We start from the raw sequence: 27,955 nt of genomic DNA, 5'->3' as shown, positions 1-27,955 counted from the left end.
TCTGTGTCTCTATTGCATCCTGTAACACTTGAGTTATTCTTCAGAAATCAGAGATGAATCTTGGAGTCACATTGTTTTTTTTCTGACTCAGCACTTGAATATCATTATAATGATAATATTTTACTTTTTTTTTCAAGGTCTACAGAAAGCTTCATACTACTGATACAGAATCCAAAATCTGAGTCAAATCCCCAAATTACTCAAAATTCTTAGGAATTCAGAGCTACTCTTCCAGTTTCATATGATGTTTCAGTTTCATATAATGTTTGTATAAAATAGAATCAGCAGATTCTCACTTTGCTCCAGAAAGAAGCATAAATGGAGACATCCAAAATGCAGGACTTCCTAGTTTTGCGTAAATATAGATCTATTAAAAAATCAGGACAGGCCACACAATCTCCTTACATACCCAGGCCTCTTGACTCAGAGATGAGTACCTAGCGTATGATAATACTGAACTCAGGACAGCAGGCAAAGGTTGTGACCATCTTGCATAACATACAAAGAGCAGAGCCAGTAATCTTTAGCTCCAAAATTATGCACCTCCGCAGCTTGAGCTGAACAGTAATTCAGTCAACCTTAAGGCATGTAGCCATTATCACTAACATAGCAGGATCCTAACACTGGAATCTCTATCTGAACTCTCTAGTCAGATGGGATAAATACCTGCTATGGAGAACAAGAAACCTGGCATTAGCTGATGTAGAGAAAGAAAGCAATTGATTTTGTATTTCTAACGACTCCTCACTATTTGTTTGGTTGTTAGCTAAAGTTAGTTTCATCCAATAGCAGAACTGAGGCAGGTGAATGGGAATTAGTTCTTAAAAGAGGACTTTTATTTGGTTAGGAATATAAGCTTAATATTGTAGGTTTTGATAACCACCTTATATCTCTCATGGGCTGAGAATAATATGAAAACTTGATATCCACTTAACTCTTGCTTTCATTTGCACCAGTCCAGCCTTGTCTAGCAAGCATGAGAAGCTTTTTAAATTTGAAATTATTTTAGTATACCCACAGGAGTGATGATATAAAAGTAAAAAACAGTGAGCCACGAAGGATAGGGTGGGCTTCACCCCTCTTACACCCACCATAATGAACATATCTTTGGTTAAAATAGTGCAATTAGACTGTTTGTAAACTCTGAGAGAAGAATCCCACCCTTGTATATATGCTCTCCAGCCAGAAGTGTTTCATGACAGTAGAGACAAATGATAACCTTCTTCCATACCACACAGATCCAGAAAGTACAAACTCAACAAATGGATATGAAGATTGCATAGAGCTTATCCCTTTGCCCGGCACATAAAGCAGACACAAGCTCAAATAAAACTGCAGCTTGCAACCCATTTGAAATATTATTCAGTTAAGCTCTATTTATTACCATCAAAAAGAGCACACACAGGGACAGCCAAAACAGTCCCGTTTCACAAAGCACAACCGAGATCAGCTGACTGGAACTCACACTTATGTTCATCAAAGGGCCCTATTCTCATTTTGTGTTCCTTGTTTCTATTTAGAGTTAATAGTCAATGTCTTTTCCTTATCAACTGTCAAATTGTCAGAACGCACTTTGTATGTTCAAGGCTGGAGGATTCAGGGGGTGTTGGAGGGAGGGGGAGGACCATCTGCTTTGTTGACAGAAGTTTACTCCCAATATTTTATACTGAGTAATTATTCAAGGTCCCTTGTATTTTGTGTCTCCCAGAGAGGAGGTATTAAAAATGTCCACTATTAAATGTTTTTCACATAGAAAGCAGGATTTTATGACCCTGTAACTGCAGGATCAGTGGTTTTACGCTCTTTAGCCTCTGCGATAATGTGTGCCTGGTTCCCCCATGCAGGCCATGCTGTGGTTAGTGTTGATTCAGTAAACAACATTTTGTTTCATCTCCACGGATATTAGGTCTACAGAGGACAGATTGCATTTACTGATAGTGCTTCATGGTCTTAAAGCACACTTGACTAATCCTTGCTATCATATGTGGTTTGCAGTATTTTAAACGAGGGCAGAAATTAAAAAGAGAGAATAGAAGAAAAGAGAGGAGAGAGGAGAGCAGAGGAGAGGAGCAGAGCAGAGTGGAGAGGGGTGGAGAGGGAGGATGAGAGTTAGAGGGAAGAGAAAGGAATGCTTACTGATATTAAAAAATAAGATGTGGGAAAACAAAGACCCCCCAAACCTGCCTCAGAAACAGCATAACGGTAACAATTAAAATTAAAAAACCTACAAAGAACAATGAATTCTTGCCATTTCTGTTGTCTTTAATGGAAAGTTGAAAATTCTTTTACTTACTGGTATCCACTCTTCATGTTTAGAGGTCAAGATCATTTCTCATGTAGCACACTAATATGTTATTTTCACTTCTTTTGACTTTAACACACAATACGTGAAATTTTATCAGATCCTTTGGTTGTCTAGGACAGTTGAGAAGTTTACAGAAAAGATGTATATTAAAAGTAAAATGTGCTGTTGCATGGTTGCCTGTGAGAACAAAGGATTCAACTCAGTCTCAAGGTACTGCTTGCAGAGTTCCCTTTCAGGGCGGTGTTCCTGTTTTCACTAACCGTTCCATGCAGGAGAGATTTCCAAGGGAAAACCGTGCCCCAAGTTCTGGTCTTAATCTTGTTGCTTGCAAAAGTGTAACGGCAGCACTTGGGGAGGTGGGCCATCTGTCCCGGCTGCTGACAAGTAAATCAGCTTGTGGCAGAGAGGAGAAGGCCATGAGCCTTAGTCAGCAAAGATGCTGGAACACAAAATAGAGAAATCCAGCTGCTCCCGAAGCAAAGGAGTGCTAACTCCATTCCCCAATGCTCATTAGACAATACCAATTCCTGAAGAACTTGCTGAGGCTCTGTCTTTGTGGTACCCTCAACATTTCCATGCCGGAAAAAGATAACACTTTCCATACAACCACTTAACGAATCAGCTTAAGATAGGGTAGCAGTGAAGCGATACTATTTCCATTTTCAGTTCCTTTCTGAATAAATAATTGGGCAGGCTATGGTCAAGGTGGCTTTTCTCTCCTCCTGCCGTCTACTTGCTCACAAAAGAATTACTTAGTGAGCAAAGTTAGTACTCGGCACCAAGATTCAGGCTTGACTAAGTCTTGGTTGAGTAGTCCTGAATCTTAATACAGAGTGACCGTCTTGACCCCTTCTTTCATTCCTGAGACGTTTGCTGTACACACCTGTCACTTTGTAGAACTGAGTGCACTAACCCAGGATTCTTCCGAACCTTCAAAACTCGTGGCCCCTGCTTGAAGTTTGCTGGGGTCCTTTTGGAAACTCTCCATTACCATCACTCTCTTCTCCCTTCCTATTTTTTTCTGAACTCCTGCAGCAAACTCTAGTCCGCTTAAGCTGTCCCAACATTTAAAAGGTTTCTTTGTTTCAAAACGTATGATGCTCTGTATTCCCTGAATTTCCAGGCTTCAAAGATTCAGTTTTTAGTGTCCATCTCTGTATTTATAAAGTTATACCTTTACTGCTGTCTTTGTTTCTTCAGTGTTGTTTAGGGATATCCGCTGCTTCAAATTCTCATCCTTGTGGAAAAACTAGAAAGATCTGATTCCTTAGGTTGCAGCCATCCTCTTGTTTCAAGGTGCAGCCATCTGAACGGAAGATTATCTAAGTTAATTATTACCCAGTATTCCAGGCCAGAGACAGATATGTGCCTCTCCTGACAACAGATGGCTGTCCACCCAAAGATATTCAGTAACAGAGCACTTTCATAAAATATAAAAGAATTGTAAGTCATGCTTGCACACATCCACACTGGAATAAGATAAGAAAAAAAAAAAGGGGAGAAAAAAATTATCAGGAATGAGGTGTCTTTCATATCCAAGTTATCGCTCGGTTTTAACCCAGAATAGCCTTTTCTGGAAATACTGTCTCTCAGTATCTGCCTATGTAATTTACATACATGTAGCCATAAAAACGGTTGCACTCACAAGCCTCGTATGATGGCAGCTAGCTATAGCTTTCCCTCGCACACTCACTCCCCTCCCCTTTCCGCCCCTATCAAGTAACTCCTGCTGGGGAGATGAGCCAGCCAACTCCCTTGATGTGTCCTGCCCCAGAGATGGCAGCCAGATGGCCTGACATCTGCAGCAAGAAGAGCTGGCAGGTCGCCCTGAAATCTCCCACTCAAGGGAGCTGTTGTTATGTACTGAAGTCCCTATCCCTAGAAAGACTTCTGTGAATAAAATATATAATACGTGGTAAAATATAATAAATCCTAAAGAAAAAGCAGATAGTATTTTGAGACGGCTTACCACAACCTCAGAAGCAACTTATCCTCATGGGCAATATTTGCTATGGATGCCCACCAAGTCTGTCATCATTCAGTACTCAAACACAGTGTGTGCCATAGAGCACACCATGAATTCAAATTTTTATTAACATCCATTAGAGGAGGCCGTGGTATACACAAATGGCAGAGCAGAAGTGGATCAACCCAAAGAAGAACAATTACAACTTAAATATATAGTCTGTCTCTTCTCATGGTCGTGAGTTAAGTGCATTCCACATTAGGTTCAGAGTATGCATTTCAGGAACTTTACTGAGAACTTAAATGCCTTTCAGACAGGCTATTTTGCACTCCCTTACCACAGGGTTAACTAGAGATGTAGACAGATTGACAAATAGAGTACTCAGAGAGAGAGAGAAATAGAGATAACAGTGCTACTAACATTATATAAAACACCTCTAAAAATAGCATGTGGTTTGTTTCTGAAGTCATGAGAAATGTTACTGCTTCAAAGATTGTTTGCCCCAGTCCGTGCAGGATTTCAAGTGCAGTAACCCCAAAGGAAAGTTGGAGTCACCCTGCCCCACTTAGATCCATCTCTGTTGCTATCTCTGTTGAGACCCTGAACGTTAGATCTTACACAAAACACAGGCTCAGGGAGCACTTCCTTGCAGTGCATAGAAAAAACAGAACTTCTACTACTGGGAAAAACAAAACAAAACAAAACCTTTTTCCTGACAAATTGTGCCTTTTTAAAATAAGCTAACTTTGAAGAAGAGTTAGAGGATTTGAATATCAGCAAGAGAAATGGAAAGAGTATAGGTGAAACAGCAAAGAGCATGGTTTAGTTTATAACATTACCACGATCAGTATGAAATGTTGTTGTATCCGAAGACTTTTGTTGTTGCTGTTACAAGGCAGCTGTTTCTCTTTTTGCTAAATTCAGAGATAAAAAGTAAGCAGTACCTGGTGAAAAAAAAAATCACCACAATAAGCCACCCAAAACAGTCCACAGGTCAAATATGTATTGCATGAATACACGTAGCCTTTTAGTTGTCCAAAGCAATATCCACCAACTCGTCAGTGTTTTCCCTTATGCGCTGCTAGGCAATGGGCTCTAGATATTTTATACAGCTATTGGTAACATCTCTTGCCCAGAAGGCAGTGACAGACAGAGAGAGAGCAAAGAAATAAGTTGCACAGTTTTTGTGTTTTCCCAGCTATCAATCAAATTCCCTCTGACATTGCTTCGTTTATGGATTATTGCGAAAACACTGAAACAATGTGCAATGATAATGTTGTAAAGCTACAGAAATGAAATTGGTAGGAGTAACCCATTTCTCAGTGTGTTCCCAAGGACCTCTCCACTCTGAATCCCCAGCATTGTTTAAGCTTCAGTTCTACATAAGAAAGCTAATCAAATGACACTCAGGAAAATTGACTTGGGTTTTCAATCTAGTTTCAGATCTCTATTGTACTTATTTCAAATAGCATTTGTTATTCTCTGCATATCCTTAGGAACATGCCCTGTCAAGAAATGCCATACAACTTCAAACCATGTTTTTTCCCACCTCTATAACTTTTTATGTATTCCCTTTTTACATTTTATTACAGCATAACATCTAAAAATGAAATAAAGATTATAGGCAATGCTTCAGGACCTGTAGTTCTATGGCTTGCCCTGAATATCAAATCTTGTTGATAGGAACTTGCTGCTATACCACTGTAAATTGCCAAAATCTCCCCACTGACCATCACTGTAATTATTTCTGTTTGGAAATGAAAGATTTGATCAGCAGAGTGATTTTTCTTTCCTTTATATTTCTCTCTCCCTTTCTAGTCTCTTTTCTCCCATTTACCTGGACTGTGCATTTCCTCTTGATGGGGGATTTGAAGATTAAATCTGTATTTATTTGCCATAGTTATCTGTAGAAGTAAAAGAAAACAACAGGCTGCAGAAAAAAAGAAATAGAGAAAAAGGGGCAAATGTGAAGGAGGGAAGGAAGAAAGACAGGGAAAGAAAACACAAAGTAAAATTATCCGAGTTGCTTAGTTAACAGGGATTTGGTTGTCTTAAAGTGAAAACAATGAAAGCCAATGCAGCAGTAGCCATTCCATTTACAACAGGCATCTGCAGGTATTGCTAGGGCAGTTACTGAAATTTAAAAGAGAAATTTCACTGTTAATCTACAGCCATTCGTTGCATACATATGTCAGAAATCCAAACAGTTGGTCAAATTTAGTAGCAACATAAGCCAGGTGTGAGGAGCAAGTTATAACTCACATCAAAACAAATCAGAAAAGAGAAGTCAATAGATCAGTAAAGGAAAGCCAGTATCAAAGCCTCCAGAGAAGTGCATGCTAAGGATGCATACAAGGAAAAGAGTTGGGCAAGGTTCGTGTAGACAGCAGGCTCAACTCCAAGATCAACACGAGAGTACCACTAAGTAGGATTAATCTGTTTGTGTCGTAGAAAAATGGCAGAGAATAAACCTAAGGTTTGTTCATTATTGTTTTATTTTGTCCGAGCCTGCACTGAGATTCAGGGGTTAATGCAGCTTCCATTACCAAGACCGCTGTTGATTTTTGAGGAAACTGAGAAGCGCTGTTCTCTGCCTGGGCCTTGTTTGTCTCCTGAGTAGGTAGGAATAATAATATTTCCTTTTTGCCCTCTTTATTTAGGGGACATCTTCCCTAGGTAATGAAGCATGGTGCAGTAAGTAGTTCTGCACCACTATACGTTTACACATGTGAACAGAATGACGTGGTCCTACACAGAGCCAAAATTTGGAGTCTTAAAAGCAGTGTAGGAATGGTAATATGCTTATATGCTAACTAGGAGAACTAAGAAGCCTTTACAGACTGGTTAAGAAGCCTGAACAGGTTAGTTTAGGTGAAGCATCATACTGATGAGTCTGCCCAGCTTCTGATTTAGAGCTTGTTGTTGCTTTGGGAGGTTCTCATAGGAGTTTCTGTTCCATTACATAGTGTAGAGGTGTCTTGAGCTTTGAGAATAACCTTAGAAAGTACGCCGAGATAGTCCTTTTAAGTTACAGAAATGTATATATATTAACAAAAAAAGAGTTAACTTTAAGCCCTACTCATGCCACTTTTCCTTAGTTAAGTTATATTTTCAGTTTTGTGGGGCTTTTGAATATATATCACTTCTTCTTTAAGCTAATTTGCTTAATCATTCATGGAGAGGAAGGTTTTTAATAGAAATGTGCCAAATGCTTTTCAATTACTTTATATATATATGCATGTATGTATGTGTGTATGTATGTAAATAATTTCCCTGTTACAAAGCATAATTTTCCTTTCCTCCATTAAATGTTAAATGAAAAAAAAAAAAAATTGAAAAATCAAACAAACAAAATAATAGTGGAATAAATATTAGAATAGTTAGATCATTAGTTTCTTCAGGAATAATATATATGGATAAATATAAATACAAATATAAATATTTATTTCTTTATAAAATATTGGTTTATTTAGGCAATATTTATTTACTGTACAAACATGCAACTCACGCATGTGGTATACACATATCTATTTTATATGAATACACTTCAAAACAGGACTTAAACGTCACCTTTTTATCAACGATGGTAAAAAAGAATATGTTGGATTTTATCCAGAAGTAACCCTATTCAGCAATAGTTTAGTAATATCAATAAGGAAGAATGCATATTTCTAATCTGTAGTAGATTACCTTTTTTCATTATATTGTTACTTAAACATTACACCTAACACAATCTGACACATAGAATTTCATGTGGGTACGGTAAAATCAGTAATATTTTTATGCTTTATGCATGTTCAAGATGAGGGGAAAAAATATCCACTATTTCACTGGCTATTTATTCAAATGTCCTTTTTTTTTTTTTTTTTTTTTTCCCCCTGTAGGACATTCTATTAAAAAACATGAATTCTTCAAAAATGTGACTCTCCTCCCTGGTAGACAGATGGAGTACTAAACTAAATGTATTAAATACCTCATCTATTTCATCATCCCAGAAGTTAATAAAAAAAATTAGACAGGACTGTTTACAGGAGAGGCAATAGCAAAGCTCTGATTGATAAATTCATATTTTTTATAGTGAACCTATGATAGCTCTTCTTTAGTTATAGTCTTCCACAATTTTTGAACCCACACTGCAATAGTTTTGCCTAGGTTGTGTTTCTTCAACTTGCTTTTAACTGTGTTACAACACTTCTAAAATCCTTACTAAAGTCAGGATATACAATTTATTCTGTCTCTACTCAAGAAACCCCACAGGCTTGATCTCAGGTATCTTTGCAACCAGTCTCTTTTGGATTTTACTTTTTTTTTTTTCCTTTTAGATGCTAACAAATAGGTAATTATTATTTTATTTATTTATTTATTTTTCTGGACATTGAAGTTAAAATGACTGGCTTTTAACCTCCATTTCCCCCTTTTAAAGATGGGTGCAATGTTTGTTTTTTTTCCTTTCTCCTAGTAAGCTCATCCACATATCCTCAAAGAAAACCACTAGCAACCCTGAAATTATCATAGAAAGTTCTTTAAGGATCCTGACGTGAAATACAACCAACATGAAAGCATCTAATTTACTCTAGTGACCTCTGGCTTCGTCTTCTATTTTTTTAGGATGAGTACTTGCCTATTTTTCAATACTGTTAATTTTGTTAGCCGCCTGAAGGCAGTTGCCCCTTATAGCAAACTGATGTAAAATTATGAAGAAAAATACACCTTTTTAGAGATATTTGTTGATTAGATGCTATCTCTGTAAGATCATGGTCCTTCCTTGGTCCTCCTTTTACTATTAGCATATTTTATGAACTTCCGTAGTGCAGTTTCATTTTGTGTGTTACCCTCCTCAATTTTGTCCTTATAGTTTTATGCTGTTATCTTCATCAGTTTTAATAAACTACATGAGAGTGCAACTTTGCAATCAACAAAGGACAAGGCAGGGTCGTGCTACTGATGAAACGGGCGGCTAAGCTCTGCTGTCCTTTTTCACATTTCCACTCTGTCTCTTATGTTGACACTAATGCTGATGCAGCTGCTCAGTGAACCAGACCAACTTGTTGATCTGTCAGATCAAAAATTAATCAGTTTTTTGGAGGGCCTGGCTTACTGTTGGATCAGCTCAAAAGGAATCATATGGAAAGTACAAATGAAGATGAAAAGAAGGAAGGAAGGATTGTTGTATCTTCAGTTCAATAGCAGAGACCATCACAAGCTGGCTTGTTTCTGTTTCCTTCCATTTTGTATTTAAGAGCAGTAAAGGTGTATTGATTTAGCTACTCTTATCCTTTACTGCAGTTTCTGTTATTCCTTCATATTAAGATAACTTATTCACTTAATATTGCATCTTTAAAAAAATGCTTGCTCTCCATTACTTTCCCCTGAAGTTTTCTCTCATGCTAACTTGTCTACCAGTTCTCTGAATTTTTTGAAATTCACCTTTCGGTAGCCCTAGTTTTTTTGTTGTTTTTTTTTTTTAATTTTCTATTCTACCTTCTTAAAAAATCACAAACTCTATCCTTTTCTGGAGTCACTTATCTTCTAGATTGTTCATCAGTTCTTTGTTTTGGATGAGAAGACTCAATGAGATCCCCTGCGCTGAAATGAACTATCCTCAGTATCTCTGTGGGATGGTGGAATTTTGATTCTGCAAAAGCTGATTGTGAAGTGTGTGCGCTGTTATATGAGTGCCTATTACGGAAACCAGATGAGGCTGAGCTTTATCTTCCTCAAACTATTTTTTTAAGTTAGCTGTGTGCATTTGAGCTAACCAGCCAAGACTTCTTTTATAATCAGTGGGGAAAAGTAGGCACTTTCACATGGAAGCATCTGTTCAGGTACTGTTTCTTCTTGAGGTACCTGCTTCTGTATTTGACAGTGAAGGCGGTTGGATTGAATAGCTCAGAAATAGATGTCTAATTTTCAGATGTCTATAGTTAGATGAATTAAACTCTATCTCCAGTGGATTAAAATTTTATAAAATTCTAGTGAAGTCAGATCTAACTTGGAAATTCCAATTTAATCTCCTACAGCCTATGAACTTCAACCCACGCTTAAATTTAAGAAACTGTATAAGTATTTTCCTGCATCCTAGCATAAGGGTCTTGTGGAGTGAATATAAACAAGCTGCAGATGAAACAAATTGCCTGTTTTCCTTAATAATTTATAGAAAATGTGTTCCCTCAGACCATCTATAGTATGAGGCTAAAATACCATCCCTGTGATAAAGTTCAGTCTTACTTTAATATATGAGCTGCAGTTATTTCTATCTATCTGCTTTATACCATAAGGAATAGACAATAGCAGCTGTTCTGTCCACAAAAATGAGCAAGTAGCACTTTTGCCTTTGTCTCTTTCTTGTTCTCTTAAGACAGACAAGTAAACCTTAATTCTCCTCACACTCTCTCTCTCCTGATGCTACTACAAAGTTATGCCCAATTATTAGAACATATAATTCACTTTGTCTTTCAGCATCATTCTTAGATGGCTTATACAATTTTGCTTGCTTTCTGTATTCGGGGTAGCTGTAAGAGGCATAGCTATGGAGTTTTTAGCAGTGGCTATGCAGAGTCACGCTCTTTTTAGTACTACATCATATATGTGGACTCTCTTAAGGACAGATTCTTAACTGGTGGCATTGTCAGGTCTCAGCAGACTAGAGTGTAACTACAGGAATTTATACCTACTGAGGATCTGCCTCCTGGTGTTTTCATTGAGCAAGGACACTATGATTTAGAAACGTTTTAGATAATAGAAAAGTAAAAATTGGAGTCCTCTCATGGATTATTTTTTCTTTGTAATTTCAGAATAAATATTGAAATGAGTGTACTAAAATAGGCTGAACTGGACTATCCTAGAGAACTGAAAGCTGTCACTTAGCAATTAGGACTTCTGAGCCCTAGTCATGACTCTGATGATCTGGGTTAGTTTGGCAAAACACATAATTTCTATTTCTCAGTTTACCCATCTGCAGTCTAGGCATAATATTTCATCTCATGGCTGTTTCAAGGTTTAATTAATGAATGCATGTTTTACAGCTAGTTGAGAACCTCAGATAAAAGGGTCTATAGAAGTGCGAAGCATTATTATGTTTCAGGAAGCCTGATTTTCTTTTCCATCAGCAAAACAAGACTTTGTTCAGACTTAATTGGTTTTTTTAAAATTTATAAAGAGGATTAAGAAAACTGAGCCTATCTTAAGTCTCCCTACTGGTAAATAAAAAGGAAAAGAAATAAAGACTAGAAGAAAGAGAGGATTTATAATAAATAAATAAATATTTCCAAAGGGTAATACACAACTAACTGTTAGGGAAAGAAAGTACGAGTGTTTCTGAGCTATGAAGTGGTAGATAAATGGAGAGAAATAGAAACTTTGTTTATGACAAGGTTATGCAAAGGAAATGTTGGAAAGCATCACATTTTAATTAGTTATCCTTACTCAATTTCATGATTCCCACTGAGATAGGAGGGTTTAAGAAGATCAGTGAAGCCAGAACCACCCTCTCTGTGGTGTTAGTCATTTAATACTTGATACAAGCACTAGGGAACCATTCTTCATTGCCCAAAGGAAAGAGTAGATCTTTTATTTTGAGTCAGCTGGAGAAGACTATAATGGTAGTCAGTCAGAAGATTAAAACCAAATCCTTTACAGATGGAAATCAGCAAAGCTCCAGAATAGCTCCATTGTTCAGCTATGCCAATTGATGCCAGCTGAGAACTGGTCTCCATATATCACTGTAACTTTGTTCTTGACATTAGGATGGCCAAAAAAATAAGCTTTCTTATGGGCTTCAAGAACTTGATGATTAGCCAATTTGCTAATACTTTTTTTACAGCATTTTCTCATCGTATTTTGTTGTTTTTCTGTTACCAGATGAAATGCAAAAGCATGACAGCATGTGCTAAAAGAATGAAGCCAAAATGAAATGATGTGCTATGAACCCTAAAATAAAGCTTTTCAGGTTCTATTGTATATTCATTTGAGGTATTTTGATTTTAATTTTCTAACTAACTAACTCATGCATTTTTTAGAGTAGGTTAGGAAAATGAAGAACTATTTTTAAAATGAAGAACAGTATTTTTAAAATAACAAACCTACTTTGTTCTCATTTGTTCAAAGTTAGATCCATTTTTAATCTTATTTCCTTAGAATATGGGATATACGCTATTGTGGTGTGTGCCTATATGCTTACATGTCTCCCTTTATAATTTTTGCACCCAAAACAGAGAATGGTGTGATACTGACTTCTTCTAACAGCTATGAAAATTGATGCCTGTATAATTAAGAGTTAGTGATCTTTTATACTAGGAACGTGCTGTGTCATTTCACAACCTGACCAAAACCATCCCGAATGAGCTATCAGAGAGTCCACACAGGATTTCATTGCTTTTACTCCTCTTAATTATTTTTGCTGTTTTTCCCAGCATTTACCATGCATCTTTTTTTCTAACTTATCTTATTTCTTTTGAAAGCTCAGTAGAACATATATCATTCTGGTAATGCTATATTGTGGATAGAAGATGTTAAAAGGAAAATAAAAGAAAAACTTTTATTAGTTTTTTGCAAACAGTGGAAAAACATTTAGAGTACCTAAAATTTGCCTTGAGAAATGTTGTTTAAAACATGAAGAGCAAAAGCTGGCTCTTGAGTAATAATACCTTTTGTTCAGATAATGGCAATTATCTTGGTTTCTCATGTGACTTGTTAGGCCCCCCTCTTTGTAAAGGCTGTAGGTGTTCTTAAAAGTTCGCTTCATAGTCCCGTGAACCACAGTATTCATTTTAGTAGTGGATTTTTGTTTACATCAACATTTCATTGAAGGGTGGTCCGTACTTTCTTGTAGAGGAACCAAATACAGGTTTGTGGTGTTATTTTGGTCTCCATGTGGTGCTTATCATTTATGACTGACGGCGGTCAGCTAGAAGCAGCAGAGTTATTTCTCCACCCTAACGAGCCATCCTCGTTCCCATTTCAGAGTGGGGAAGGAATTTAGGCCTAAAGAACTTTGAATGCAATCTGTAACAGGCATGGAAAAGGATCACTATGATGATCAAGAGCCTAGAAACCTATTTTATCTGAGCAAGAACTAAAGTTGCTGGTTTTGTTTAGCCCTGAGGGAGCTGTGCACTAGTTCTCAGCAGTCCACGACAGGCAACTGAAAAGAGTAAGTCTATTGTCAATGGTCTTCAAACCTCTGAACAAATGTTCAGTCTTCCGGTGCAAAACTGTAGAGGACTGGCAGTCTAAAAAAGCTCGAGAACTGCTAGCCAGCAAATCAACAGCTGATTTGCACAAATGCGGTGGAGGTTAAACGCCAAGGAGAACTCCCTATTCCAAGGGGCAATGTATGCATCAGGTAAAAACACACCAGATAAAAATCCATCATTGGGAGTGGAGGGATTAATAATTTAGCTAATTTTAAAAAGAAGCTTCTAAATTCATGAAATTTATAACTACATATGACACCAAGAGACTAAATTTAATAACCCAGATAGTCCATTCTAGTCTTGTTTCCTTGAGGACTGATTTTGAAAGCTATATATGTGCTATGCTTCCTTCAAGCTTAGTGGGAGTTAATAACTGAATACTTTTGTGGCTTTAGGCCTATATATTAATGGATTAACTTGCAAGATGTTTCACGAACATGGCCACTTCCTAAACCAGAGGTGGAAGGTCTCACAGCACACACCCATCATACTCTTTATGAAAGCATACATTAGGAAATGTTTTCCTTTCTCTTTCTATTCTCTTAGGGAAACTGAAAACATACACAGAACAATGCTGTACTGACACAGAAATATGATAGCTAAATAAGTCTTTTCATCTCGGTACTCTGTTCTTCTTGTGTACATTTTACTTAATGCACATAAAAGTAAGAAACTGAAAGAAAGGGGCATGAAGAGCTGTATCTCTGAAGATCATATCATGAAAATACTATATGATTTCAGGTTACTTTTTGATTATATTCCATTGACAACTGTCTTTATAGCACATCTGCAAATTTTGTAAGGCAAATAAGTTACCTGCATATGAATTACAGAATGATAAAATTTGAAAAAAAGATTATAAACTTTGTCCATCCTTCGCATGTTTTGGGAGGATCATGATGGTGAATTTAATTACTAACTAGCTCAATGCATTTACTTACTAAATATATGTAGATCCAAGAACTGAAGGTGAGAATATGCCAGGCAATGACAGAAAGAGAACCAAATAGCTGGAGTAGAGAAAGAACAGCTCTGATGATTGCTTTTATATGGATCCTGCATTAAAGAACCCAGTGGAGCTGATTTGTTCCCTGTGGGGCTTAAAAGTTTGATTTTCTTTTTTCCTCCATGCAGAGAATTATGGTGATTGCAAATCCTAAAGCACTAAAGTTATTTAGAATAAAAGCTGTAAATATATACAGTAGAAAATAGGCATTTTCCTTGGTTTATAGCTCCAAAGGATTAAAGTAGGATTAAAAAGAGAAGAAAATAGATTTTGAAGCTGTTATATTTTTTAACAGTAAGTAAGTGACACATCTTTTTTTTCCAGAAGAAAGAGTCGGAAAGGGCAAAAACAAAAGCAGAAATAACCACATATAATAAATAATGAAATAATAATAAAATAATCACATTTAAATTACCAATAATGACACACACACCTAGACCTCTGCATATAGAATCACAGAATAGTTGGGGTTGGAAGGGACCTCAGGACATCATGTGGTCCAGCCTCCCTGGTTAAGCAGGGTCAAGGGAAAGCAGGTTGCCCAGGGCCATGTCCAGGCAAGTTCTGAATATCTTCAAGGACAGAGACTCCACAATCTCTCTGGGCAACCTGCTCCAGTGTTCAACCACTCTCACAGTGAAAATGTTTATTCTTATATTCAGATAGGATTTCCTATATTTCAGTTTGTGCTCCTTGCCTCTCACCCTGTCTCTGGGCACCATAGAGAAGAGTCTGGCTCCAACTCCTTATGTGTGTGTACGCAGGTATGTATTTATGTATATAAAGCTTACATTTACACAGGAATTTTTCCTCTAAAGGAACTCAAAGCTTCTATCTAATTAAATAATACACTGTAGGGCCAGCCAATGCTTGCAGTATCACTTTTCCAGTTTAATTTAGTGCACTACAGTAAAGAGAGCTGAAAATGGATTCCTGAAAGTACTCTAGGAGGATGTAACAGAAGTAGGAAACTGGGCTGGAAAATTCTTATGGGCTGGAAGTGGTCCATACCATCTCCTTTCTAGTCTTTAGGATGTGGAAAAAATGAAAATATGAAAGATAAAAAGCACACAATTTTACAAAGCAGCAGTTAAAACGTATGCAATATTATATCCAGAATATAAGTTCTAGTCACCCTGAAGCTTCCTTATCTTCCTTCTGGAGCTGGTCTGGCCTGAGAATTCAAGAGGTGCAACGGTACATAAAGTCATTTTAACCTCCTTCTCTTTCAGTTTCTGTATTTAGGGAGCACTGACCCAAAACTTACTGGAGCTAATGGGAATCTTTATACTAACAGGAAGAGAATAATGGAAAATAGGGGCTTTCAGTTCAACTGAAATCGATGGGGCTTGCTTGCACAAAACATCTTGCAGCACGTATTCAGCACCAAACCTGATGAGCCTGATGTTACTCTTCATTTCATGGCTGAGAAATCTGCTTCGATTCCCAGCAGCCTTTAACATGTGGTAAAGGTCCACTCCACACCTCTGCCACAGAACAACTCTTGAGAAATTGTGTTGTAATTGGTTACGTTTTCAGAGTGTTTTTTGAGAGGAATAAATTACATGCACAGAGTCTACTGACAATATGCAGTCAAGTGTGCCTGCTATTGAGCATTCAACAGCGTACTTTATATGGTTGTGAACATTTACATTAGGATTATTTAGTATACCTAAATGGAGTAGCATGGCTGAGGGCTGATTCACTGAGGGCATTCAGCAGAGAGCAGAATCAGAAGAACTGGTCAAAAGTCATCCTGATTCTGCATTGCCTTCTGCATTGCTTCACCAGTGGCATCGCTGCAAAGGACTGTAAACTGCAGTCTCAGAGATGAACAAGGCAGATAGATATTCAGATTGCATTTCATATAGGTACTAGTGGTACTTCAACACCACGTGGAATCACATTCAAATAGATGAAGCACAACTGGGATAAAGCAAACATGAAACGTATACTCCTTATCTGAATACGGAGCCTCCCCATCATTTTCCTGACAGTATTTATAGACCTGTGTTTTCTCTCATATGTTAATAGTAGCCACTGTGAACTGCACCGACTCAGAAGCTTGTAATTATACGGACTTTAAAAATATAGGGTACAAGTAACTAGGATAGAGCAAAGTGGAGGTATGTTAAGACTACAGCAGTTCAAACCTTGCCTTAGAGTTTTTACCCGGGGAACCTACCTTGAAAAGGGTACCTGCTTATTCAGACCTTAAGCCTTGTTCAGCTTAAAATTCAGACCAATGAGTCAGAAGCAGAAGGGCATACTCCTACCATTGTCACCCCTTTGTGTGCCATCAGATGCACTAGCTACCATGCCCATCTACATCTTAGCCTAATCTTCTTCCTTAGATTGAATATGTGACTACTAATATCAAGACCCAAATTCAATAAAAGGGACTTTACAGGGTGACAAGCTGCAGGAAAACTATACCCTCTTTAATATTACCCTGGGATTTATGCTAAATATGTCATCATTTACAGGGAAGAGCTGAAAATTATTTTCTCTTTTTTTAAGAAATGCTTTAGATATAGCAGCTATAGTTCTTTCTCAGTCAAGATCAAGCGACTACCTATTTTGGATTTCTTCCTTCATCATGTGACTTTTGTTTCAACATAATGTGGTAAAGTACACGAATGCCAGTCAGGTCTGTAAGGGTATATTTTATAAAGAAGCTGCCTGGTGTTTATCTGAAAGAAGCTTAAAACAGAAGAAAGAGGCAAAGGCAATGATGGCAGCAAACACAAGTCAATTGTGAGACTAGGGGTCTGGGCAACAATCAAGGCCTGGCACCTGGAAAAGAGAAATACTGAGGTGCTGAAAGAATCACAAAGTGCTGGGAAGTATCATATATTATAGATGAGCCACTATAAAAGGTGGATACGAGCATTAACTTCATTTAATGATAAACATTTGAAAACCTGGGAAGAAAAAACGTTCTGATGAAATCCAGTGTTGCTGAACATCTCACTGATCAGGGCTGAGAAGAAAAGGAGAATACAGATTATATCAGTCTCTATCAGTTCTAGAGGGAGACTGTGGTGACCGTCTAAGAAGCCTCAATTAAAAAAAAAAAAGTCTTCTTGACTGTGCTACAAACAAGATATTCAGCTGTGAATACACAATGGGTGAACTCTCCCCAGCTGAGGAATATGAGAAGGCAGAAGAACGCTTATATTTGAGTGTTGCTCGGACATGAAGTAGGTAAATGCCACATATTTGCATTTATTCTCTACGTTTCTGCATTTGTACAAGAGATAATAGATGATCGACTCTCTGAATTGCATCATTATCAATTCAGGAGCAAAAATAGGGCCCTTTAATATTTTTGAGTAGCCTGATTTTTAGCGCAACCTGAATTTTGTGGAACATTTATCTCAAAGTCACTCTAGTACTCCAAGCAAGCTCCCCTTTCTTAGTTCCCAATGCTCACCCCAGGCACGGGGTCTTTTACGCTGGGAGATGTGACAGAGGCCATTATATAACCAATCTGCTGACTCTATTTGCTTTCTGAAACCCCTTTTTGTGTGTAGGGGAGAGGATATTCCACAGTGGCCAGTTCCATGGGCTATAAGGCCGCTTTTCGCTGCCGCAGCACCATAAAAGAGCCGTGGTGTAGCTGAGAATTGCGCCTTACAACTGCCTGCGCCACTGGGATGCATCCCTTTGGAGGGATTAAAATGCCTAAAATGAGGGATGTAATGTAACAAGGAGAGCACATAGAAAGACAAGAAATATAAAAGGCAGAAAGGGGAGGAAGTGATTTTGAAGAGGACTAATAAAGTATATGTCACCCTGCTGATTGCTTTTTCTTTTCTTTTTTCTTCTTTTTTTTTTTTTTTGTTTAGCTTAAAATGCTTCCCTCTCACAAGCATCTGACTTGCCAGCAAACGGATTGCACTGAAAATCTCTGTTAGTATCCTATTAAAAAGGTGAAGTTTTAAAGGCATTTTATCTCATTATAAATTTGAAGTGATGAAATATAAAAGTAAATATTTTTGCCAGTCTAGTCTGCCCTTTACAGTCCTGCTTTCCTCTGGAGAGACAAAATCTGCTGGCTCTGGATTGGATCCATTTGCACTTGCCAACAGATTCTCTCTGATGAATCTTCAAGCGGTTGAGTCAGGTTGGACAGGCAAAATGTCCATCTGTACCATCCCTGATGGATGTAACAAAGCTTGGAATGCACTCACAGTACCAGAGCAGCAATCAAGGGATCGGAGAACAAGTGGAAATGATGACATTTATTCTATTCTATTCTATTCCATTCTATTCTATTCTATTCCATTCTATTCTATTCTATTCTCATTTTATCTTACTTTACTTTTTTGTAATTTATTTTTTAATATAGGTTGAATCTTTTCTGTATTTCTCTGCAAGGATATAGTGAAGTCCCTTCCAAAAGTCCAGCGGAGAGTATGCTTTGGGGAAAATTTTTCAAAGCGAGGGCAAGTGCAGGATTTATTTGATCAGCTTCTGCTGATGTTTCTGAGAGTTGTGCAGCTAAAACTCTGCATGCTGTTTTGAAATGTTACCCTCAAAATGTCACAAATCTAGTAGGCAGGCAGTTGCAGGAGGTAACAATGGTGCATCTCAATCTGAATGTCTAATTTTAGGAAGATCAACTTAATATCATCTAATAACAATCTATTCCTGGGCATAATCTACTGAACTAGTGCTTCCGAACTAACATTTGCTAGAGCTGTGCTACATATTTTACATTCTAATTTATACATTTTGGGGGAATGTGTTATGTTTTTCTTTTATTTTCCTCCTAAAAGCATATAAAATTTCTTTTATATCAGGAGCATAACACGGTTGAATCAGAGTTCTCCAATCAAATGGTTCCAAGTACTTTCCTTTAAAGACTATGTAAAGTACAAAGAAAAGTGTAGTCAGGGAATGATGTTATGATATGGAATAATTTGGATTGAATTTGACATTTGCTGTATATTCTCACCTAGTATGACCTATAAAGGCCATCCATGAAGCTTCATTTTCTTCTCCTTCTGAGGTAAGGGTGACACAGAGCTCTATCATATCCTGTGGAGATGGCATATTAAGTCAAAGAAGAACAGGAAGTGATTCTATCTTCATTCACCCTAATCCTGTATTAGTTCCTATCTAGGAGAAAAAATATGACATAGTTTTAAAGAGAATCAATCATCAAATTCTGAATCTAGGGAATAATCTCTTAGATCAGACCTGGAAATTGACTCTTTTTCCTATGGCAGGCCTTCTCCCTATACTTCAAATTGGTCATCAGGATGCTGTCTACAAATGACTTTAGAATAAACTAAGGTCTGTTTTAAAATGTACTGCTGTTAAATCCATTAGGGACCACCTTCCTAGGACTGCTGGAAAATGTCGGTTACTTTAATGCAACCTCTTTATCTATGATGCTCCCAGCAATGTTCCCCGACATGGAATAAGGACAGAGAAGTGGTTCAACGCCAAATAAAGTGGCGCTATGCTATCCAGACATTTCTTTCTCATTGGACAAACAAGGTCTTTGTCCCATTTATAACAGTTTGTTATAACTGACTCATATGTTGGATCTGAACCATCACTTTTTATTCAGGCAATGATCCTGCTGAGTTCAAAGAGTCCAGCAATTCAACATGAGGTGTTTAGGGGTGTCTTTTCAAAGTAGCGTATTGGTTCAGTCACATAGTTCCTGCTAACATCAAGGGAAGTTGGTTAGTTAAATCCCCATGCAAACTTCCTTTGAAAAAATTACCCCTAAAGCATCCCGTCTGCTGAGGTTTGAAAGGAACTTCAATCAATATATTTGTTAAATGAAATGCAAAGAGGATCCATTATTTGTATCCTGAATACAGTTGCTTGATAAAGGATGTAACACAGAGATGGTTAAAACATAAGGGTTCTTATTCTGTTTGAATTAGTCTTCAAATATTTGTCTAAAATATTCATGTCTCTCAGCCTGCAAACTGGACGTGACATTTCGTAGGAAGAGCCTTTGCCAGATGACTGCTTATTTAAACCAGACCAAGAGTTGGAACGCATACGTACATACATACATGTTAGTGCGTACATGTGTGTACAATGCTTTTTCAGCACTAAGGATCTAAACACCAGGTTCAAAATTCTTCAGGTTCTGGGTAAGATTCACCACATCTAATACCTCTTTCCCTGGAGATATTCAAAACCTGCCTGAACGTGATCGTGTGCAATGTGCTCTAGAGGACCCTGCTTGAGGAGAGGGGTTGGACTAGATGATCTCCAGAGGTCCCTTTCAACCTCAACCATTCTGTGATTCTGTGATTCTGTGGGTAAATGACAGCTGAGTTACCTGTACAATAATACTGAAGCTTCCACAAAAGAGCTAAGGCAAACATGGACAAGTGTCAATTGAAATCTTTCAATTTCGTTAGACAAACAGAAATATTCTGACTGTGGTCAACTTAGCCTGAAACAGAACAGGTTTAGAGTATTTTTGTTTGTTTTATTTTGTTTTTAAGAAGTGTCAAACTTGTAGCAGGATACCAGTTTCAAAGAACACTTCCAGCATATGTAATATGTTGCAAAAAGGCGATTTTACATCCTGCTCCTCCAAAAAAAAGTGTTTACAAAAATTTTGGAGTCAGAGTCAGGACTTAGTTCTAGCTAGATAGATAGGTAGGCAGACAGATAGACAGATGTAGATAGATTACTAGGATTTTTAATTCAAAAATCTAAATCTAAGAGATAAAAAAGCTTTAAGCATACTTCTGCTCAAAGGTACATCAGACATATTTTGGAAGACACTCTGATTTTAACTAAAAAATCTGAGCTTCCCTGTAAATAAATAGTTTTTTAAAAAAAGGGATAATTTCCCTAATTTGACTGACAGCTCCCATGCCGCTTGATACCTAATTATTACTGCTATTACAAATGCATATCTCTATTGGGCAGCATGTTCAACCAGACAGAAGGATACTGAGATTTGGCCTTCGCATCAGTGATAGCACAGGACTCATCTAGACCTTCTATCTCGCCCCTAGCAATTACTTATTAGTAATCACTTCAGACCCCCACTCACTTTAAAGGAACCTGGCCCTTTTCCCCTCTTGTTTTTTTTTTTTAATTTGACTAACTGCAGAGTATGGAGTGAGCTGGTATAACCTTTTCTGACTGCTGCAGATGGTCAGCTCATGTCCTTCGGTAAGCAACCCAGCAGAGAGGAGAAGGCAGAAAGTGTGAGTAATTAGAAGATCGAAACATCTTTTCTGTACGCTTTTTGTGTGTCTTTCTCTCTCTCTTCCTCCTCATCCCTTTCTTCTTTCTGCTCTGTGCTCTTGGAGGTACAGGTTGTTTGCCACACGTGAAATCACATATGTGTGCATGTGTGTACGTGGTCTTACCTCTGCCTGTAGATTCAGAGCATAGCAGAGGCTTTTTGGAAGGGTGTAGCATCTTGCTGCTTGAACTAAGAAGATTGTCAGACTCTATTAATAAAAATTAATTGTAAATCCCTCTCATTCCCACAGGAGGGCTTCTAAGCACTCCATTAAAACCTGAAGTGGGAGATGGGGTTGGAGACAACTAGGAAGCAACATGACCCTGCAGAAAAGCTTGTAATATTTTGATGCATTTGTATATTTATTTCATTGGCAGAGCCAATTGTTCCTAGTCTGCGTTGTTTCTCTGCCGTACTGACCCATCCTCCCCCTGCTCCCTCACCTAGACTCTCGTCTCTCCCTCTTTTTTCCTCTCCCAGTCTGCCTCATGCCAGAGACCTGTGCAATATCATTTTCCGCATAATGAAATCTAGAGTGACATTAATGTAAGTGTAATTTTATAGTGGGGAATGGGCCTAGCTGATCGTTTCTACCTGCTGTGTTTTGATGATAGACATTGGGATGTCACCATCTGTGTAATGAAATTTCACCTCCGTAATGGTTCAGATTATCAAACATTCTTCCAAGCTGTCTCGCTGAAATTTATTTATTTATTTACTCAATAAGGATGGCAAAGTTGCTCATCTCTAGGAAGCAGAAAGGGGGAGGAGGGGGATTGAAAAACAGCCATGACCAGAAAAAATAAAAAGATCATCATGCCAGAGAAGAAAATTGGATTGTGCCACCTTTGTGTTCAGTGCTATGTCCACGTTCTGTTATTCCCCCATCTCTCTTAACAAGAAAGAATAAGATGCCAAAGCCATATACCTAGCACTATATGGGTATTCAAAAAGCAGCAAGTGAGAATTCTGGACATTTTATGACTATACCGTGCCTTTGCTCCATTCATACTCAACCTCCCTTGATATCAGTAAGGGCAGCATAGCACAATAGAGTCAAATCTGACTTAAAATGGACACTTACTTCATTCTAAATGTCTGGTATGGTGATCAGGGAGCTGAGTGACTTGCATTAAGGTGTATCAGAGACATACAGACAACATTTAAGATAATGATTTTATAAAAAAAAAGGACAAACAATCCTACGTTTCTACATGTTTGTGGGTCAGGAACTGGTCACAAAAATCACTTGATCCTCCTTAGTATTTCTCTGCTCTGTCCTTTCTTTTCCTCCTTCAGGGGTTATTAACTGTACAGCCTCCTGTTTCCTCTTCCTTTTTCCTCCCTGCCCCTCACGAAAGAAATATCTGGATTCAGATTTCACCTGAGACCCTGAGTGCCAGAACGAGCAATACCACGTTCCACAGCAGGAACCTCGTTTTCCTCGTTCTGCTCGAATAGTGACTTCTTCTTCATTTCTCCCTTACTTCTAATGTCGTGACAACGCTGCAGAGAGGAATGCCCCCAGACACACTGCGTTAGGGGATTTCACAGAGACAAAAAAGAGCGGGTCACCCCATCAGAGTCACAGCTGAAATAGATACTGGCCAATTTTTTAACAAATTTTGGAAAGCAGATAATATAGAGCTGCACAGTACCCAAATTAATGCCTCCCTGAATTCAGGACTTTTCAGTGTTGCTGCAGCAGTGAATCTGTGCTGTGGATATCTTTATACCATAATCCTGGATTACCGAGATTTGTTTGTTAGTTTGTTCATTATCAGGGGATCTGCACTCCCTACCACCTCAAGTGACACAGAACTTCATTTTCTACACTAATGCAAAATAGATCCAAACTGTAAAAAGTAGAAGAACGTATTTTTCTAGTTAAGTGGAAAACTTGAATAGTTTGAGTTTTCTCAGTCTTGTTCTCTTTTTCCATCTGAAACTAAATTCTATATTTATCTAAAACTGTCAGGTATCTTATAGTCACAGCAGATCAGGTGCTTTAAAAGCACATATACTAGCTTCAGTTGGTATGCCAGAGTCCGGAAATCTCACAAAATATGTACACTGTACCTGCCTAGCACATACTTTTGAGAAACTCCAGACATACTGTATCTGAAACATCTAGAAAACACTGGATGTACCAACTGTGCAGACACTTTCTGCAATGTAAAATACTTACTATATATGCACATGCACATACTATTTTTGCCTGGAAAACCACAGATGTTTCCATTTGTAAGAGATTATGCACAAAGCCACTGATGATGTGAACTGTTTTTTGCAAATAGCTTACATCAAAGCAGCAGGCATGTGTGCTCGCATGAGAGAAAAAAAACAAGGTCCCACATTCCCATAGCTGGCCTCAGTGGACTGTGAGAGCTCACCAATTTCCACAGAGGAGGCTGAGCTGCAAAGTACTGGAGAATTACCAAAAAACGCAATTGCTACCTCTGCAAGTTGGATGGAAAATGACTTGTCCAGGCTTCAGTGGCTTCGGTGGTAGAAGACACTCTTTAGTGATGTTTGCTATGTTCTGTTTTTCTGGTTCTTCCATTCTTGTCATCCCAGTGACCATATGAACTTAACCTTAGAAACTGTGTGTCTTGAAATAAAAGAATCGACAGTCCTTCTCATGTCCCTTGTTGCATTTCTTCTCACCTCCCCTAGTATAGGACTCTGTTATTTACAAAGGAGTGAGAACTTGCAGCTCCTTCCTTGCTGCAGGGGTTAAGTAGGCCATCGTCATTTTGTTTTCTTAGAAAATTATAAAAGAAAAGGAAAAATCTTTGCTCATTTTTAACTATAAACTCCTGTCATGGAACAGTTAATATTTTATTCCAATCTGATGCAGTGCTGAAGTTATGGAAAAATTGCTTGAAGGGTTTTTTCTTTCCTCCCAGCAAAACTTGGTTTTAGAAGAATAATTACTCAATTCAAAAATAAAACAAAAAAAAGTTTACTAAATTGAATAATTCTTCCCCAGACATTTTTTCCTTCTCATGATTATTTTTTAACTAGTCTAGATAATGATATTATTAGCTAATTAGTGATAAATGTCAGTAATTTTATTTTACTGAGTCCATTTGAAGTCATGTGTGTATTTATGCAAAATGCAGATTGACTAAGGAGCTATGAAACTTGCTTCTGCCTCAGAAATTCTACACTGAACCAATGCAGTACATAGAACCAGTTTCCACAGGCAGAGATGGGACTTAATGGATGCATGGCAGCTGAGTCGTTTTCCTGGGGAGAAGTGAATTTTCTCCTACTTAAGACCGGTTCCTGAAGGTTCTTGGCACATGGAAGAAGAACTTTTATCTCAGTTCCACCACTAGTCAAGGTTCATCTGCTGCTTCAGCAAGGAGCTTGAACATTAAGTTAGTTATGCATTGCTAGTTCCAGATGTTTCATATAGAAGAAAAAGTGAAGCCAGGGCTCCACTTCACATCTGCCAGTGGAGCTGGCCAGGTATGGCAGAAGCGCATTCTTTAAAGTAATGGTAGATATCATAAAAACAAAAATAGCCCCCACAAACAACACAAAAAAGTCCTCCCTTGGTCATAGTCCTTCAGGAACTCTGGCTTACCTTCTTTGACTTATTTTCAATGCAAAAAGCTCCCATATATGCCAACCTTAACCTAGCCTGCAAGGTATTATTGCTCTATTTCAAGTTTTTTTTGAGAACACCCGTGGAAGGAGAAAGCATTTACTGAACCTCCTGGTGCTGACAGTAGAGAAGAGAAAGCATACCTGAGTTTGTAGTTCCAAAACGCAGAGTCTTGGTCCTAAGACATGTGTGCCAATATATTGCTTATCAAAGTAAAACATTTTTTTTCTCCTTGCATAAGTTTTTTGGTTTTGTTTCCTGTTTGTTTCTACAGAGGAAACACCACTGGAAATACACCATCTTCTTCAGTACCTGTATACAGCACATAAGAACACTGAGATACCAATGATTTTTAGGGGTTTTTTTTTGTTTTTTTTTTTTAACAGTGGCATAATGTACATAGACACGTGATCACCATTCAGCTCATTTGGGGGGAACTCAGCAATCCTTCCCCTGCTGCATGCTAGGATGCACCCGTAGGAGAAATCTCTCAGCAAGCACCCTTAGGAGAAATCTATAATGCAAAATACTCCAGTAACAAAATAAAACAGTTTTTCACTCTCTGTCTTGTCAGGTTCTTGTTTTTGTTGCTACTGTTGCATTAGCAGGAAATCTGTGCATATGCCAGCTTGAAAGACTGAGAAGAGACCTATCATGGATGGCTCTGGAGAGCCATATGCAACTCGAGAGCAACTGTCTCCCACCTTCAGCCCAAAGGGAGAACACAGGGAATATATTAACCGTCAGTAACCTTTAAAGGGCTCTGCATTTATAATCAGAGTAGCCTGTAACATATTGGGGAGTGTGTATGTATGTGTACAATGCCCATATTATTTTGGTGCATAACTAGACTATAATAAAATAAAATATTTATAGGAAATAAATGAAGGGATATTTCCTGAGCAGCAATTTTTAAAACTGTCACTAACCATTGTAAATGCTTAGTGCTTCCTTCCAGAAATAAATTGAACCATATTAACCATGTATATCATGGTTTGAGTCATCAGACTCTAAACCACAGATTTTCCAGAAGCTGAGAGAATATACCACATAAACAATGTCTGCATATTTGCCTTGTTGCTACTTTTTTTTCCCCTAAGTATTTTGTCTTTGACCGCTGTCATCAACAGAACATTAGGCTAGATGGACCTTTGATCTGACCCTGCAAGGCAGATCCTATCATCCTGAGTTATTATTACTGACACTGATTTACAGTGTTCTTGCTTTTATTATTTCATTAAAACTGCCATCCCCAGGCACTATGCAAACGTACAGCCACGGTTCTAGTGAATTTATACGCTCTGTGGAAGCATCGAGAACACAGTTAATACAACACCAGCAAACTTTTTCCTCCCTTTGGTCGTTCAATTGCTGCTGCTGAGACACAGAGGCCTGGCTCCTACACTTCAGGGGAGCTGTACTTACACATGCCACCTGAGGATCATCAGGGCAAGTGAAGGTGTAACGGGACTTGTGTGGACCGATGTAGCTGAGTTTTTTGTATACGGCCCAGTTTCACCCTGGCTAACCTGGGGTGCTCACCTGAGTCACACAATTTAGGTGACTACTCACCTGACCTTGCTCTACAGGCAGGTGGGGACAGGTCAGGAGCTAGTGAGTTCTCAGGGACAGTGGGAAGCATTTCTTTTCGGATCAATTATAGGGGAATTTAGAATCATTACATTCCTAATCTAGATGCCTCAGTCATTAGTTAGTGGGAGGAGACGGGGAGTCTTTAACAGACCAGAGGCTGTGATACTAATTTATAGAATGGAAGCAGCTAACACAGGAATATAATATTGGAGCAGAACTATAATAACATAAGAATTAATCACACTTTTAATTCTATTTGAAGGGACAAAACTGATGCATTCTCCAAAATAAAAATAAGCTTTGCAAAAAATGAAGATTTTTTAGTTTGGGGCTTTTTGTGTTCTTCACACTTACAAATCTACATTTTACTGATTTTTTTTAAGATATAATAATGATAATAATGAAATAAAATATAGAACTCTTGTTGGGTTTTGCTTTCATGACAAATAGGCACTGACAAATCCATGCCACATTACCATCCTTGATTGCTCTGATGGAACTCATTTTCATCTCCTGTTCCTCTAATTACATGAAAATTGCATACTTTTTATGCATGACACATTTTCTGCAGCTTTAGAAAAAGGTTGTGAAGGGAAAAAAAAAAAAAACATTTATCAGTTTCTTTCTCCTACTCATAACGGCTATATATCATCTACCCAGTGATCAATCCAGCTTTAAGTGTCGGTTTTCTGTGCTATTGTTGTAACCAGAAAAGGAAGTGAATGAAAAAATATGTTTTTAGGTGTGTTTTTTTTTCCCCCTTATCTCTTAAGAATAGAGATTTAGAATGGTTTTGCCACCGGTCCTTTATTCTCTTCTTAGCCCTACCTTCCATAATTTCAGATTCCAAAGCATGGATGAATGATACAACACAGGACTAAGTGGAAAAGACTAACTTTGAACAATAGCACCTCTTAAGCTATTCCCCATTCCTCAGTTTCATTGAAGATTTATTTTAACAGCCAGATGAGAAGTGGAAATCACAGTCATTGTCACAGAGGCATTACAAAATACATGGAGAGTACTAATAAA

Source organism: Struthio camelus, chromosome W (genome assembly GCF_040807025.1).
Source record: "Struthio camelus isolate bStrCam1 chromosome W, bStrCam1.hap1, whole genome shotgun sequence".
NCBI lineage: Eukaryota > Metazoa > Chordata > Aves > Struthioniformes > Struthionidae > Struthio > Struthio camelus.
Note: the sequence above shows the minus strand (reverse complement) of the source record.